The following is a 12,463-nucleotide window of genomic DNA, read 5'->3' as shown; positions in this document are numbered from 1 at the left end:
GTGAGGGTAATCAATCACTGTCACAGGTTGCCCAGAGAGTTTTTGTAGTGTCTATCCTTGAAGGGATTCGAAAGATGTCTGCAATCAGCTTTTTGCAGACCTGTTTAAGCAGCAGGGTTGGACAAGATGACCTTCAGTGGGCCCTTCCAACCTCAAACATTCTGTGATTCTGTGAAAGAACTATGTAAAACAACAAGGTTGAACAAGATCACCAAAGAATTTCATTGCTCTTGGATTGCAAAAGAGTAAATAGACACAAAGTAAGTCTATGAGCATTTTATTTTCAGCCCAAGAGAACTAGCCCTCCAAAATCCTACTGCAATGGACAGCTCTTACTGGATGTGCCGTTGATGATAACTCCTTATCCTATCTACCAAGGTTCAAAGAAGTAATAATCTGAATTAACTGAGCAATGAGATATGATGGATTGTGCATTATGGGATCATTAGTATATAGAATCATAGAATCATGCAATTACTTAGGTTGGAAAAGACCCTTAAGATCATTGAATCCAACTGTTAACCTAGCGTTACCAATTCATATGTTTCATTCCTCAAAGAGAAAGTTAAAGGCCATTGTATTCACATGTCTGAGGAATTAATAAATGACACCATAAAATAAATCCAGGAGTTTGTTTCTCTTTACTGTTAATTATAATTTTGTATGTTTTGCATAATGTTCAATTTTCATTTTTGTTCTGTGATTACTTTTGGTGTTTCTAGTGTCTTTGGGGGTTTTTTTAGGTTTTTTTTGGTTTTTTTTTATTCTTTCAATTCTTAATGGAAAGAAAAGAGAAAATTTGGGAGATGAAAACGGAGAATAAACTTTTAGCCAATATTCCTTTGCCTGTTGGGGCAAAAAGGAGAGAAGGAAGTGGACAATTAAAGGCTAATTTAGAACTTTATTATTGACCACCTTTTTTGCACAGAGCCTCTAGCTTCTTCTGAAAAACTGAATACATTGTTCTACCTGATAAGCTTTTGAGTTCCAAACTTTTCCAGTTTCATGAACCTTTAATTCTGTATTTTGTAAGAATTTGCATAAGTTTTTATACGCATACAGAAGGATGTATTTAATAAAACAGAGAAGCTACTTCAGAATACAGCCTCTAGACACAGGTAATGTGAAGAACTGTATGACAGCTGAAAACTGCAGCTGATTCGTTACTTGTGAAAAATAAAAATGTAAGAGCCATAGCTGCAAACAATAGGAGAGCAACACAGTAACAACAATATATTTTGTGTGTCGGTGTAGGAAAAGAAGCACACCAGACTGCAATTTCTAGTGCACGCAGAAGTACCTCACTTTTGCAGTTTTCAAAAGATGTGGGGAAATTTTCATGCAAAATTCTGTGCAAACATCTTTCTTGTACAAAAGTGAAATGCCAAATTGCATTCCTTTCCTTTCTCTCTGTTCCCCAAACATATGACAAGAAGGGAACTGAGATGGAGAGATTCACAGAAATCTTTGTTTCTTTTGAAATTCTTGTTGAGGAGCTTGGTAGAAACATTCTGTCTCTTGTGTTCCTGAGCAAAATGCTGAGATGTTTTGAGTATTCCCATCACTTGATTACTGGGTGTTTAGAAGCAAGGATTTTGTTGCAGGATAATCCTTTATGTGCTTGGCCCCCCTACAGGAAAAAAAAAAAAAAAAAAAAAATTAAAAAATTACTCCTTTTAAAACTACGAGTTTTGTAGTTTGGAGACCATTCTGAACCCTCTACAGCACTTTCAGATAATAACCTTGATTCTGGCCTACATGTGCATCAATATCTGCTAATGCAGAGGAGGCTTCTAAATTATATTAGCTGTCTTTTCAGCTACTGTGAGCCTGTAAATCCTATGACAGAAAGCTCACATGAATCGGAATGTGTAGAGGTGGTGTCAGTGCATGGAGTCAGGATATCTTTTGCAGAGGGTAATGATGATAGTTACAGAAGTAATTTCACAGTTTGGTTTAGGAGTGGCAGGGTATTACTGCAACAGTTTTCTCATCCTGCACTTTGTAAGTAGTATATGTAAGGGTTTGTGGAAGAAGATTGTCTGCTTCTTTAAGGGTATATCGTTAATGACCTGTTCAATGCAACAAGGGATAATAAGAAAAGGAGAAGGCCAGAAACAGGAACATACAGAGACACAATGCTGACAGACGAAGGAGCCAGTGACAAGAACCAAGTCTGGTATGTCATGCTCATCAGTGATGGTGTGAGAGAGTCTGAAGATGTTTATTTCAATGGTGTTATCTGATAGGGAATCCTGGAAATTGGGAAAATAAGGGAAAAAGTGAGAAACCAGAAACAAAATGTGTGGAGACACAGATCTGATAAAACAAACATGGAGACAATGACAAGAAACAAACTTCACCACTCACACTAGTTGATGGCCCATCAAGAAAGTACAAGAGGAGGACAGGACATGGCTGTCTCAGTGGTTTATGTGAGTCCTGAATCTGGGTGTTGCTGAAGACAGAGACTTGTCTGTGTCAGTTTGTGTGACCAGCCATGTCAGTGTCTCCTGTGCCCGTGTCTCTGGGCCATGTGTGCAGCTTAGAGACTGGTTGAACTTACACCCCGGAAAGTGGCAGTCAGGTCCCACAACCCAGCCAAGTGGCAGCACCGCACCAGAGCAGCTGGAACAGGCCACCATGCTCCTCACATCCCTAAACACTAGTTACTAAACTATGGAAAATTATTTTAAAACTAGTTCTGTCCTTTAACCTGATCCTTCTGGAATAAATAAGAAAAGCTGAAGAAAACTGAAATGTGATACATGCTTTGTAAAAATATATAAAAACATAAATTTTTTCTTACTTCTTTTGGTTTATTAAACTTTGTCAGTATTAATGATCAGTGAGCATGCTTATTTGACCATTTAAATCAATGTAAGTATTTCATTGATGATGATGGTAGTAAGCTGCTTACATTTTGTCAAGTGAAAATGTCACCTTTTGTTTTAGAATGGACACTGCTTTTCTCAACACTTAACAGGGATTTCTGAGAATAATCATATAGTGAATGTGTCTTTAATGATGATATATCTGTTTGTCTTGCCCTAGTAGTGAATAACTATAAAATCAGAAATATTCAGTTGCTGCATTCCTACCATGGTTCTGAATAATATAACTACTATAAGTTTTTCTTTGTTCTACTGGTGTTTGTTTTTTAACCTTTCTACTACTCCTCACAATCTGATGCCTGCCAAGTTATCTCTCCATATTTGCAATTTTTTTGTCTTGTTTTTATTACTATTATGACTATCAGTTTTAGTCTTAGACCTGTATGTATTGACATGTAAAATGTTGTTTTGCATTTTTAAAAGGACTTTATATCCTATCAGACCTGATCTAAACAAATTCTGTCAAGCAGACCATCTGTCTCTTGGGGAAAATGTTTATTAAAAGTAGTTTCCTGTGTAAAAATAGATTCTATCAAAGATTTTGCATTATTCAATTTTCCTGAATGTGAGAAGATTTAAGTTTGTGCTTTGGATGGGAGAGAAGTTTTGATCTAGATGTGTAGAGCCTGGTAATGACTGGAAAACTCTATTGTTAAACAATCTCTTGCAAAGTTGATGTGAAACATAGTGGTGTAGCATTTTTTGTTGTCTGATGTTTTTTGGGACATTGAATTTGTAAGACTGAAAATGCCTTTATAAGTTCTTGTGTGTATGTACGTATATATGTTTCATTGTGGTTTATTGTGTGTTTGTAACTATATGTATGCTTTGCCTTGCCTTGCTTTGCCTTGCTTTGCCTTGCCTTGCCTTGCCTTGTCTTGCCTTGCCTTGCCTTGCCTTCCCCTTCCCCTTCCCCTTCCCCTTCCCCTTCCCCTTCCCCTTCCCCTTCCCCTTCCCCTTCCCCTTCCCCTTCCCCTTCCCCTTCCCCTTCCCTTGACTCTGACTGCTAGAGTCTCTGAAATTTGGGACCAGGCTTTTTTTTTTTCCCCCTTTGTTATGTTAAGTTCAAGATGCTAATGATCATCAGCATATCTTTTTAATTATCAGAAAATTTATTTTTAAAAGAGTTGCATTTGTTCTAAAATTTCTCCTTAAGTATAACAAGTACTTTTTAAAAGAGAAAAATCTCAAGTGATGGAAAAACGTTATCACCAAAATAGTTTTGTTGTTATTGTTTTTGAAAGGAAGATGATTAAAGGAAGACAGTTCTTCAGAGAATATTCATTTATTCCAATGTGATTCTCTAAGAAAAAGATATCTGTATATCTCTCAAAATCTATTTGGTTTGTGGGTAAGAAGAAGAAAAAAACAGTGCAACGTGAAAGCATTTTTTTATACTGCTGACAAAAATATCAGTGAAAATTGAACAAAAAGAATTGTTTAACATTCTCCACAGAAAATTTTTTATATTTTTGAGTGACTCTACCTAAAAGTTGTGTTGCCACTGATGACTGTAGAGCAATTAAATGTTTTACCTAAAGTGTTTTAACTACACTGCCATAAACTTTCCCTTCACAAGAAAGTTATACATAGGGAATATTGCAGAAAGAATTCTGAAAACATTTATAGAATGTATATACATATACACACACATAAAGCAATAAATACATAGAATATATATTGGAAATCTGTCTGGGCTTAAGAGCCTTATAAACTTCAGCCAATGAGTGTGACTTTGTATTGAAACAAAGGTCAAAATTAGAAAAAAAACCAAAACACCTTGGGAGAGGAATCTGCTTTCTGCAGGCGTTCTTGGGGGATCTTATCACACCTAAGAAGTAATTATGATAGCCACAGCATAAGCATAACAATGGAATTTCAATCTTCAAATCACACATGTGGGAAAGCACATCATTTGACTTCAAATCTGCTCAGGTACATCACAGCTCCAGCTGTTGGCAGAGCTCAATGAACCCATGATGGGGCTAAACCAGGTCTCCAGAGCTGTTTCCCCACCAGGCACTCACCATGGAGGCATCAGTGGAGCATCAGGCAGGCTTGGTAGGCAAAGGCAGCACAGGGCTGCTTATCAGGCTCCTGTATGACAGACAAGTTGTCACCAGATCAGGTCCACAGCAAGGCAGGACAAAATTGAAGGTGACATTACCATTTCATAGTAAAGTATGCAGAAAGACAAGGAGACTACCAATAAAGAGAGCAATAGGCAAAAATCAGGACCATATGAAGTGAGGTTGACCCAGAAATGCCAAGAACTTGTCAATCTTCACAACTATGTAGAAAATATAGATTTTGGGGGAGGATAGAGGAGAGTGATTTCACTCCACATGGTAGGTGCTACACATTTCCGTGTTCATTAAAAAGAGTATATAGCAAAAAGTGGAACTGGATTTGAATATCACCTTTTTCCAAATTGATTATTAGCTGGTGTATGTTGTTCGGGAGAGGCTTTTAAGCATATTTAGTGTGAAAACTTGATATGAAAATAAACTATGTTATTAGAGTATCTGTAGTGTTAAAAGCAAAAAAATTTCAGGTTTGAAGATTATTAGTATTGCTCTGACCATGGATTTCTAGTGACTAACTTGCTAATAAAATCACTTCCTGTCAACATACATGTGATTTCAGGCTGCTGAATTTGAATATATTTTTTCCCGAGGTCTGAAAAATTAATTCTTTTGGAAACTGCAGTAGATCCTACTGGCTTTCACTGCAGTGCTAGTTCCCCTGGGATTAATTTTTTGACTATGTGCTGTTAATAATTCAACTAAAATTAAGGTAAATTACTGAGTCAGGGGGATATTCTGTTTTGGACTTTTTATGCCTAAACTGTGCACAACTATGTGGAGTATCCTGATTAGTATCACGCAGGTCTTTGCCTTAAGTGCTGATGGATATAGGTGGAGAGAGAACGAAACTAGAGTTAAGGGAGTAGAATTAAAAGCGTAACAAACTTTGTTGTACCTAATTAATTGCCTAACAGCAGCAATTTTCTCTGTCACTTCCTTCTTTAGGAAAATTACAGGGGGAATTTAGAAACTTGCTGTATTCATAAAGCAAAAAGTAGATGTGACTTAGACACATTCAGAAGTAAATGACTGGAAATTTAGTACCCCTCCAATTATGCAGTAATTTGTAAAATAGAGGATATCATGGAAGGAAAGCACAGGGTAAACAGTGAGGGTGCTCAGGAATTACAATGTCGGCTCCATCACTGAGTTTTATATGACTTTGGGTTAATTAATTGTCTGATTTTTCCTGTGTAAAAGCATTATCATAACATCACAGGAGGGATGGTAGGGCTAAATAATACTTGTAATGTGCTTTGAATAATAAGTTACGAAATATGATTTAGTAATATCACTAAAATGAGTATATTTCCTTTTGGATATTTAGCCCTGTCACCATCAAGCTCTCCCTTGCTGTGACAAGAATTTTTCCTGATGAGAAAAATTTGAAGAAGAATGTCAAAAGCTGGCTCTGAAAAGTAAACTTTTGTTATATTTAAAATTGTTAAATTATTGGGGAAAGATGCAGAATTAAAATAAAATTATAACAAATAGAATAGTTATAGAAAACAATTAGATAAGAAGGAACATCAGAAAAATCTGTTTGGCTGCATAGTGGCTTACTTTCAATGAACTTTGTGTCTAACTTTTTGGGGAAAAGTAATATTTGGAGAATTTATACTTGTTTTGTGTGGAAGTGCAGTTTATTTCTAGTAAACACACACAAAAATAAGTTTGCTTAATTTAGAGAGAGTAAGAATAGTGTTTTTGTATAACTAGACCAAAAATTATTTCTTTTTTCTTTTCCTTTTTTCCTTTTTTTTCCTTGAATATTTTCAAGGCCAAATCTTTCAATTTTAAGAAAGGTTCCTTGGCATGACTAAGCCTCTCACTGAGGAACACATGGGACTTTGCAGAATGTCATATATTGTAAAATGCTCTACATGCTGAAAAATTAATTTGATTTTCAAGCGTAGTAAATTAATAAAGATGGAGTATACCTGTGGGCTACAGATTATGAGCTGCCACAATGAGGCTGGGAATATATTTTGGCTTCAGGTATGTGGGATGGGATAAGATGGTGCAACTAGAATTGAATGGATCTAAAGATGTTGTATTGACATTTATTTAAATCTATTGTAGTTGAAACTACAAGACTTGATTTTGCTGTAAGATTTCTTAAAGATAACTGTGCTGCAGTGAAGTACAGCAATTACATTAAGGGAAGAGAGACTTCTAGAAAGGACAAGCATTGTGCACCTTATGCTTATCTTGTGCACATCCACTAAATATGTTCAGCTAGTTTTGTTCTCATATTTCCATAATACCATAGATCATGTTTGAAAAGCAAAACAACGAAATGTGCAAATGCCAGTTTCGTTCTGAGTATGATAAAGATAATGATCTAGTAAACAGATTTGGGCAAGAGGGAAGTCAGAGACGAGAAGTGGAATGTCATGAGCGAGAGGTGAGGAGTGAGAGAAAAATGGCAGAAGAGGAGGGTAGATGTCAAATACTAAGCTGCATAGTAAAGGTAACTGCTTACTTAATTTCATTATTTGTAATCAGCTCTATTGAAAACCTGATTCAGAAGCAAGGCTTTGCTGAAAGGAAGAGAGTGGGTACCAACGATGTAAAGAATAATTTATATTTATTAGAAGTAAGAAGTAAAAGAATGAAAAGGGTTGGGTAACTGCTGTAGTTGAGTAGGAATTTATTTATGTTCACTAAAATTCTTTGTGTTACAAAAGGCAACTGACAGTATTCACTGCTATTGAAAATCCACAGACAATTCTGTGAAATGGCAGTTCCCCATTCCCTGTTTAATTAAAAGATTTCCCCAAAAGTACTTTGCTTTACAAATGAGCTACAATAGAAGGAATAAGGACATTAATGTGAAGTGTTACATATATTTCTATTATTTTAGTAGCAAGGTGCCATGTCTACACCACAATGTCTGTTAACAGAGTGTGCATCTGTCTGATAATTATAACTTGAGGTACTGCTACTGTTTACAAGCATCCAATAGATATTTACAGGAATGTTATTAAAGCAGCATCAACAGGAAGAAATATCTATCAAAGCTACTTCTTTCTTAGTCTGAATCTCTGTCACCTTATTGCTTAACAAGTCACGTCACTAATAGATTTGTACAGCTCTGCTTAAAGAATTTAATAGGTTTTGCAAATGTAATTTCATATTTGATCTGGTTTTACCAGTGATATGTTCTTGTTGATAACACAAAAATAATATTTTACTCTGCTGCTGGATGAAATGACAGTTTTGCTTTTTAACCATATAATCAGTATCTCAACAGCGTTCTAGACCTGGGGCTTAGCAGCCTATAAAAGTGTTGTTTAACAGTGTTGTACAACACACTCGTTAGCAAACAGCATGTGCCAAAGCTTCTCAACCTGGAAATCTCCTTGGTTCTATGCTGTGAATCTGTATTTTATATCTTAAAGGATTCGGGAGAGGGAAAACCAGCATTTTTTCATTGAGAGCTGGGTGCATGCTTAACATAGGAAAAATATTCTGCAGAGAATATGGAGTGTTTGAAAGATAATTTCTGTTATACACTATGGGCAGAAAGATTAAATACTTGTTATGTTTTTAAGAAAGTATTTACAAGATCCAAGTGAAGGTAAGAAAAGAAAGATAATATTGACTACTTGATTATTTTGACTGTCCAGCCTAAAAATAGGATTGTTCTGTTTCTCTCCAGTAGGTAAAAATTGATACTACAGCTGGGTGCAAATACATTGACTTTAGTGGTGAGTTCTGGTTTTAATCTTCATGGCAAGTGCGTTCCAGATATTTAACTGATCTTTTAAAGTGCTTTATAATTTTGTCTTCACATTAAAGAAATCTCAGTTTGATGTACAGCATTTAACCTGATAATTTATTTCCAAATTAAGGTTAAAAAATAAAGGTTAGTTTATTACCTGCATAATAATATTATTGATGATCCACTGTAGCTGCTTTTGTCACAGTGTTTCTGTAACTATGCTTACCACTAGGTGATACTCCAAATTCTTCATTAACAAAAGTTAGGGATGGTGGCATACCTGTACTCACCCATTCAGTTCATCCTGAACTCCCAGTCCTACTACTGAGGAGCAATTTTCATATGTGTCATCATTCCACTTGATACTAACAAGTTTCCCCAACCTTCCTTTTGCACCAAACTGAGAAAGGAGACTTGTAGACATTTCTACTGGTAGAAATTTTCTACCATTTCTACTATCAGAAAATATCCTGTGCCTGCTGGAAATTCTTTATTGACTATTTCTAGACTACTCAAACTACAGCTGCAGCCCTTAATGTCCAAATCAGTTATAAACTAAATATGTTGCTCATTTCCAGAAAAAGGAACTTGTAATTGCAAGTTTTCAAGCTATCAGAAATTTCTGGAGCTTATGTGGACCTGGAGCTTGTTAGATTTCTCAGTGAATTTTTGTGACATGGAAACACCAGAGAAGGACCCTAACTGCCAGAGATCCCACATATATATGAAGGAAGGGTAGGAAGATTACACTTGTCAATATCTCATTTTAAACAGTCAAAGACTGTGTAAAACTTTTTTTCCTGTAGCAACATTACAGCAGGACTTCTCCTCAGCTGGTTATCTATGGTGACTTCAACTCCTTTTTACAGCTGATGTTTTTTTCCACATGAGCTAGCAGTTTGGTTTAGGGCTCAGCTGTAATCCCTATCTCCTGACCGTGTTCTGTGGGGTAGGGACCTCTGCCAGAATGCCAGTGGTACCAAGCCCATAATGCCAGAGCTCCTGCCTATCTATGTGAAAAAGCCATTGAATTTTTCTTAACAAAATATTTGGCACAGAAAAGTGTAAACCGTGACTGCTGAGATATAAGAGAGCTCATTCCTCCATACTATTGAGAATATTGTTGTCCAAAGGGTGGGACAATGGTCACCACATCTAAAAATCAGAATTCCTGATGTTACAGTTCTTCCTTTTCTTCCTGGACACTACAACTACTGATAAGACAAGTCAGATTTATTGGCTGTTAGGCTGTTTGGAGAATCTCTTTTTAAAATAATGATGTTTTTCCTACTGACAAACACATCGTCTTGTTTTCTGGAAACACTTCTTCAATAAATACTGGAAATCTGTTGTGAATTATTGTTATTAGTTTAAGTGTTCATGAAAATAACTAATTCTGCAACAGCAGCTACCTATATATAAAGACCTCTAATTTCAGAGAAGACTAAGAACTACATCAAACTGGCTTTTGATATCAAAGTATAAGACAGTTCTGTACCTTCACCAGTATACGAAACTGAATGTCAAATACATTTGACAGTGAAGAGAGACTATCTTCTAACAACTAAGCTTCAAAACACCCGTGAACATATAATGAAAAGTGCAAGTCATTGTTTTAGAAGAGAAAATTTTATGTCATTGTTGTATAATTCTTATATAGTATATTTTGACAGACCAGATTCAATGCTTCATTAGTGCAATTTTGTCCCATTCTAGCTCTATTGACATTAATAAAATTAAACTGCTGTCCATCTGGAATAATATAAAAGTAAATCAGATATTCTATTTTAATTTTTCCTTTTTGGTTTTACATTTATCTAAATTCCTTTTAAGTTAATGTCAAAAGCCTGCTGGGAGAAGAAGCATATTAGAGACTTCACTTCCTTCACTGAAACTGTCAACTTCAGCACAAAGCTAATCTGCAGAGAGAAAGAAATGCTTAAGAACTATTCCTCAGTCTTTTCCTCTTCTCCTGTAATGTTTTGGGTTTTTTTCATTCTATAGCACATCCATTTGAATTTGAGTGTAAAAATACACAAAGTGATACTAAAATGTAAGCTTTTTAAAGAAGAGGCTTGGGTATAATATATAGCATTATGGGTAGACTTTTCATATCTTGAAAATACTTTGTATTCTGCCTCCAATAGGTTTTTTTATATATTTCTACAGCTATTTATTTTCTGCATTTTGTCAGCAAATTACTCTTTGTTAGGTTTCTATGGAAAGTTTGGACCTGTTTGGAGGAAATTGCGATATGTGATGGCCAACTCTGAAGCAGATTGCTTTAGCACAGGAGGTGAGGAAGCCTGACTATAAATGTGAAGAAAAGGCAGTTGGAGTTCTCTGGCATTAGAGAGACTACTAGAAAAGTAAAACCAATTATTTTTAAACTTTTTAAAGATAAAGGGCTCTTTTTGTTATGTACCTTGTAGAATGAAACTGAAATCATTGATTCATTCATCTGAGGTCTGATTCAGCTGCTTTTGGTTACATTAATACCTTGATTTAGGTAGAAACCTGCCTCATTTTTTTTTTTTTTTTTTTCGTCTGGAGCCTTACTGTAGGGGAGGTGACTCTTACTCCTTGTTTCTGTGACTCAGTTTACAGCCTTTCCTTTCTGTACCTACTTTTCCTGGGACTCACACAGGAGTTGCCATTTGTTCACCAGGGAAACCATGACATTTCTAGCCTTATTGCACACAGAATAAATGAAAACAACTTGATGGAGTTACTTGTCTGGGTAACACACCTGCATTATAAGAAGCAATAATAACTATCACTCAGAAAAACTTTGTACTTCCCTGGTGTAGAAATTTGAAAGGGTTTGATTGTGATTTTATTCTTAAACAAGGAAGGGGTAACAGAAAATTTCCTCAGAAAATTTCACTTTGTCTTCAGACTGCCTGCTCTAGCCAATTCAATAAAAAGCTGGAGGCAAAATCTTGTTCATTTTGCCTTCCTGAATACCTGTTGCTCAAACAGATATTTGGATGATATGTAACATGCTAGCAAGCTCTGGAAAACTTGGACACCTAGGCTGCATGGACTGGTCAGGTATCAGATGAGACTTCTGGGAGACAGTAGATCCTCAGTGGTCCTCCACACTTATATACCATTTTTATCACGACAGTTTCCTTGTTAGCTCCTGAGTTATATATTACATCAGCATATTAAGCATGATTTAACCTTTTATTCTTGAAACAGATGTTTGTTCATAATAATTACAGTATAGAAGTACTTCCAGATATTCCTTCATTCCAGGTATTTCTTCACTGATATTTGTTATATAGAGTGAATTAAGAAGCCTGAAAAATATTGCCATCACTTGGACTATGCACAGAACATACAGCAAAGATTTGACTCCAGTTCTAGAGAAAAGATGCATAAGTTCTCAGGTAGATTTTCCGCTCAGCTCAGTATGTTGTGGAAAGATACCACATTGACTGAACATTAAGAACAGACTCATGACTTTATAATGGGGACAGAGGTTTTACAGGTGGTCCTATCTCAATGTCCTAAAAACAAACTGTATCTGGAAGAGGGAAAAAAAGGAAATAAAAAAGGTGTGGTCTGGCAAAAATTCAGAAGATATGCAGTCAAAATAGGGGCTGAAGACCCAAAAGGGCATTGAAAAAAAACTTAGTAGAAATGCTTGATTGGCAGAATATCTGATTTGCTCATAATCACATACTCACATACGTGAATTTTGAGAGGGCTGAAAAGCCAAATGTATTTGCACTCTAGAAAGTCCATAC

This window comes from Strix aluco, chromosome Z (assembly GCF_031877795.1).
Source record: "Strix aluco isolate bStrAlu1 chromosome Z, bStrAlu1.hap1, whole genome shotgun sequence".
In the NCBI taxonomy this organism is placed as follows: Eukaryota; Metazoa; Chordata; class Aves; order Strigiformes; family Strigidae; genus Strix; species Strix aluco.
This window is presented reverse-complemented; position numbering follows the sequence as displayed.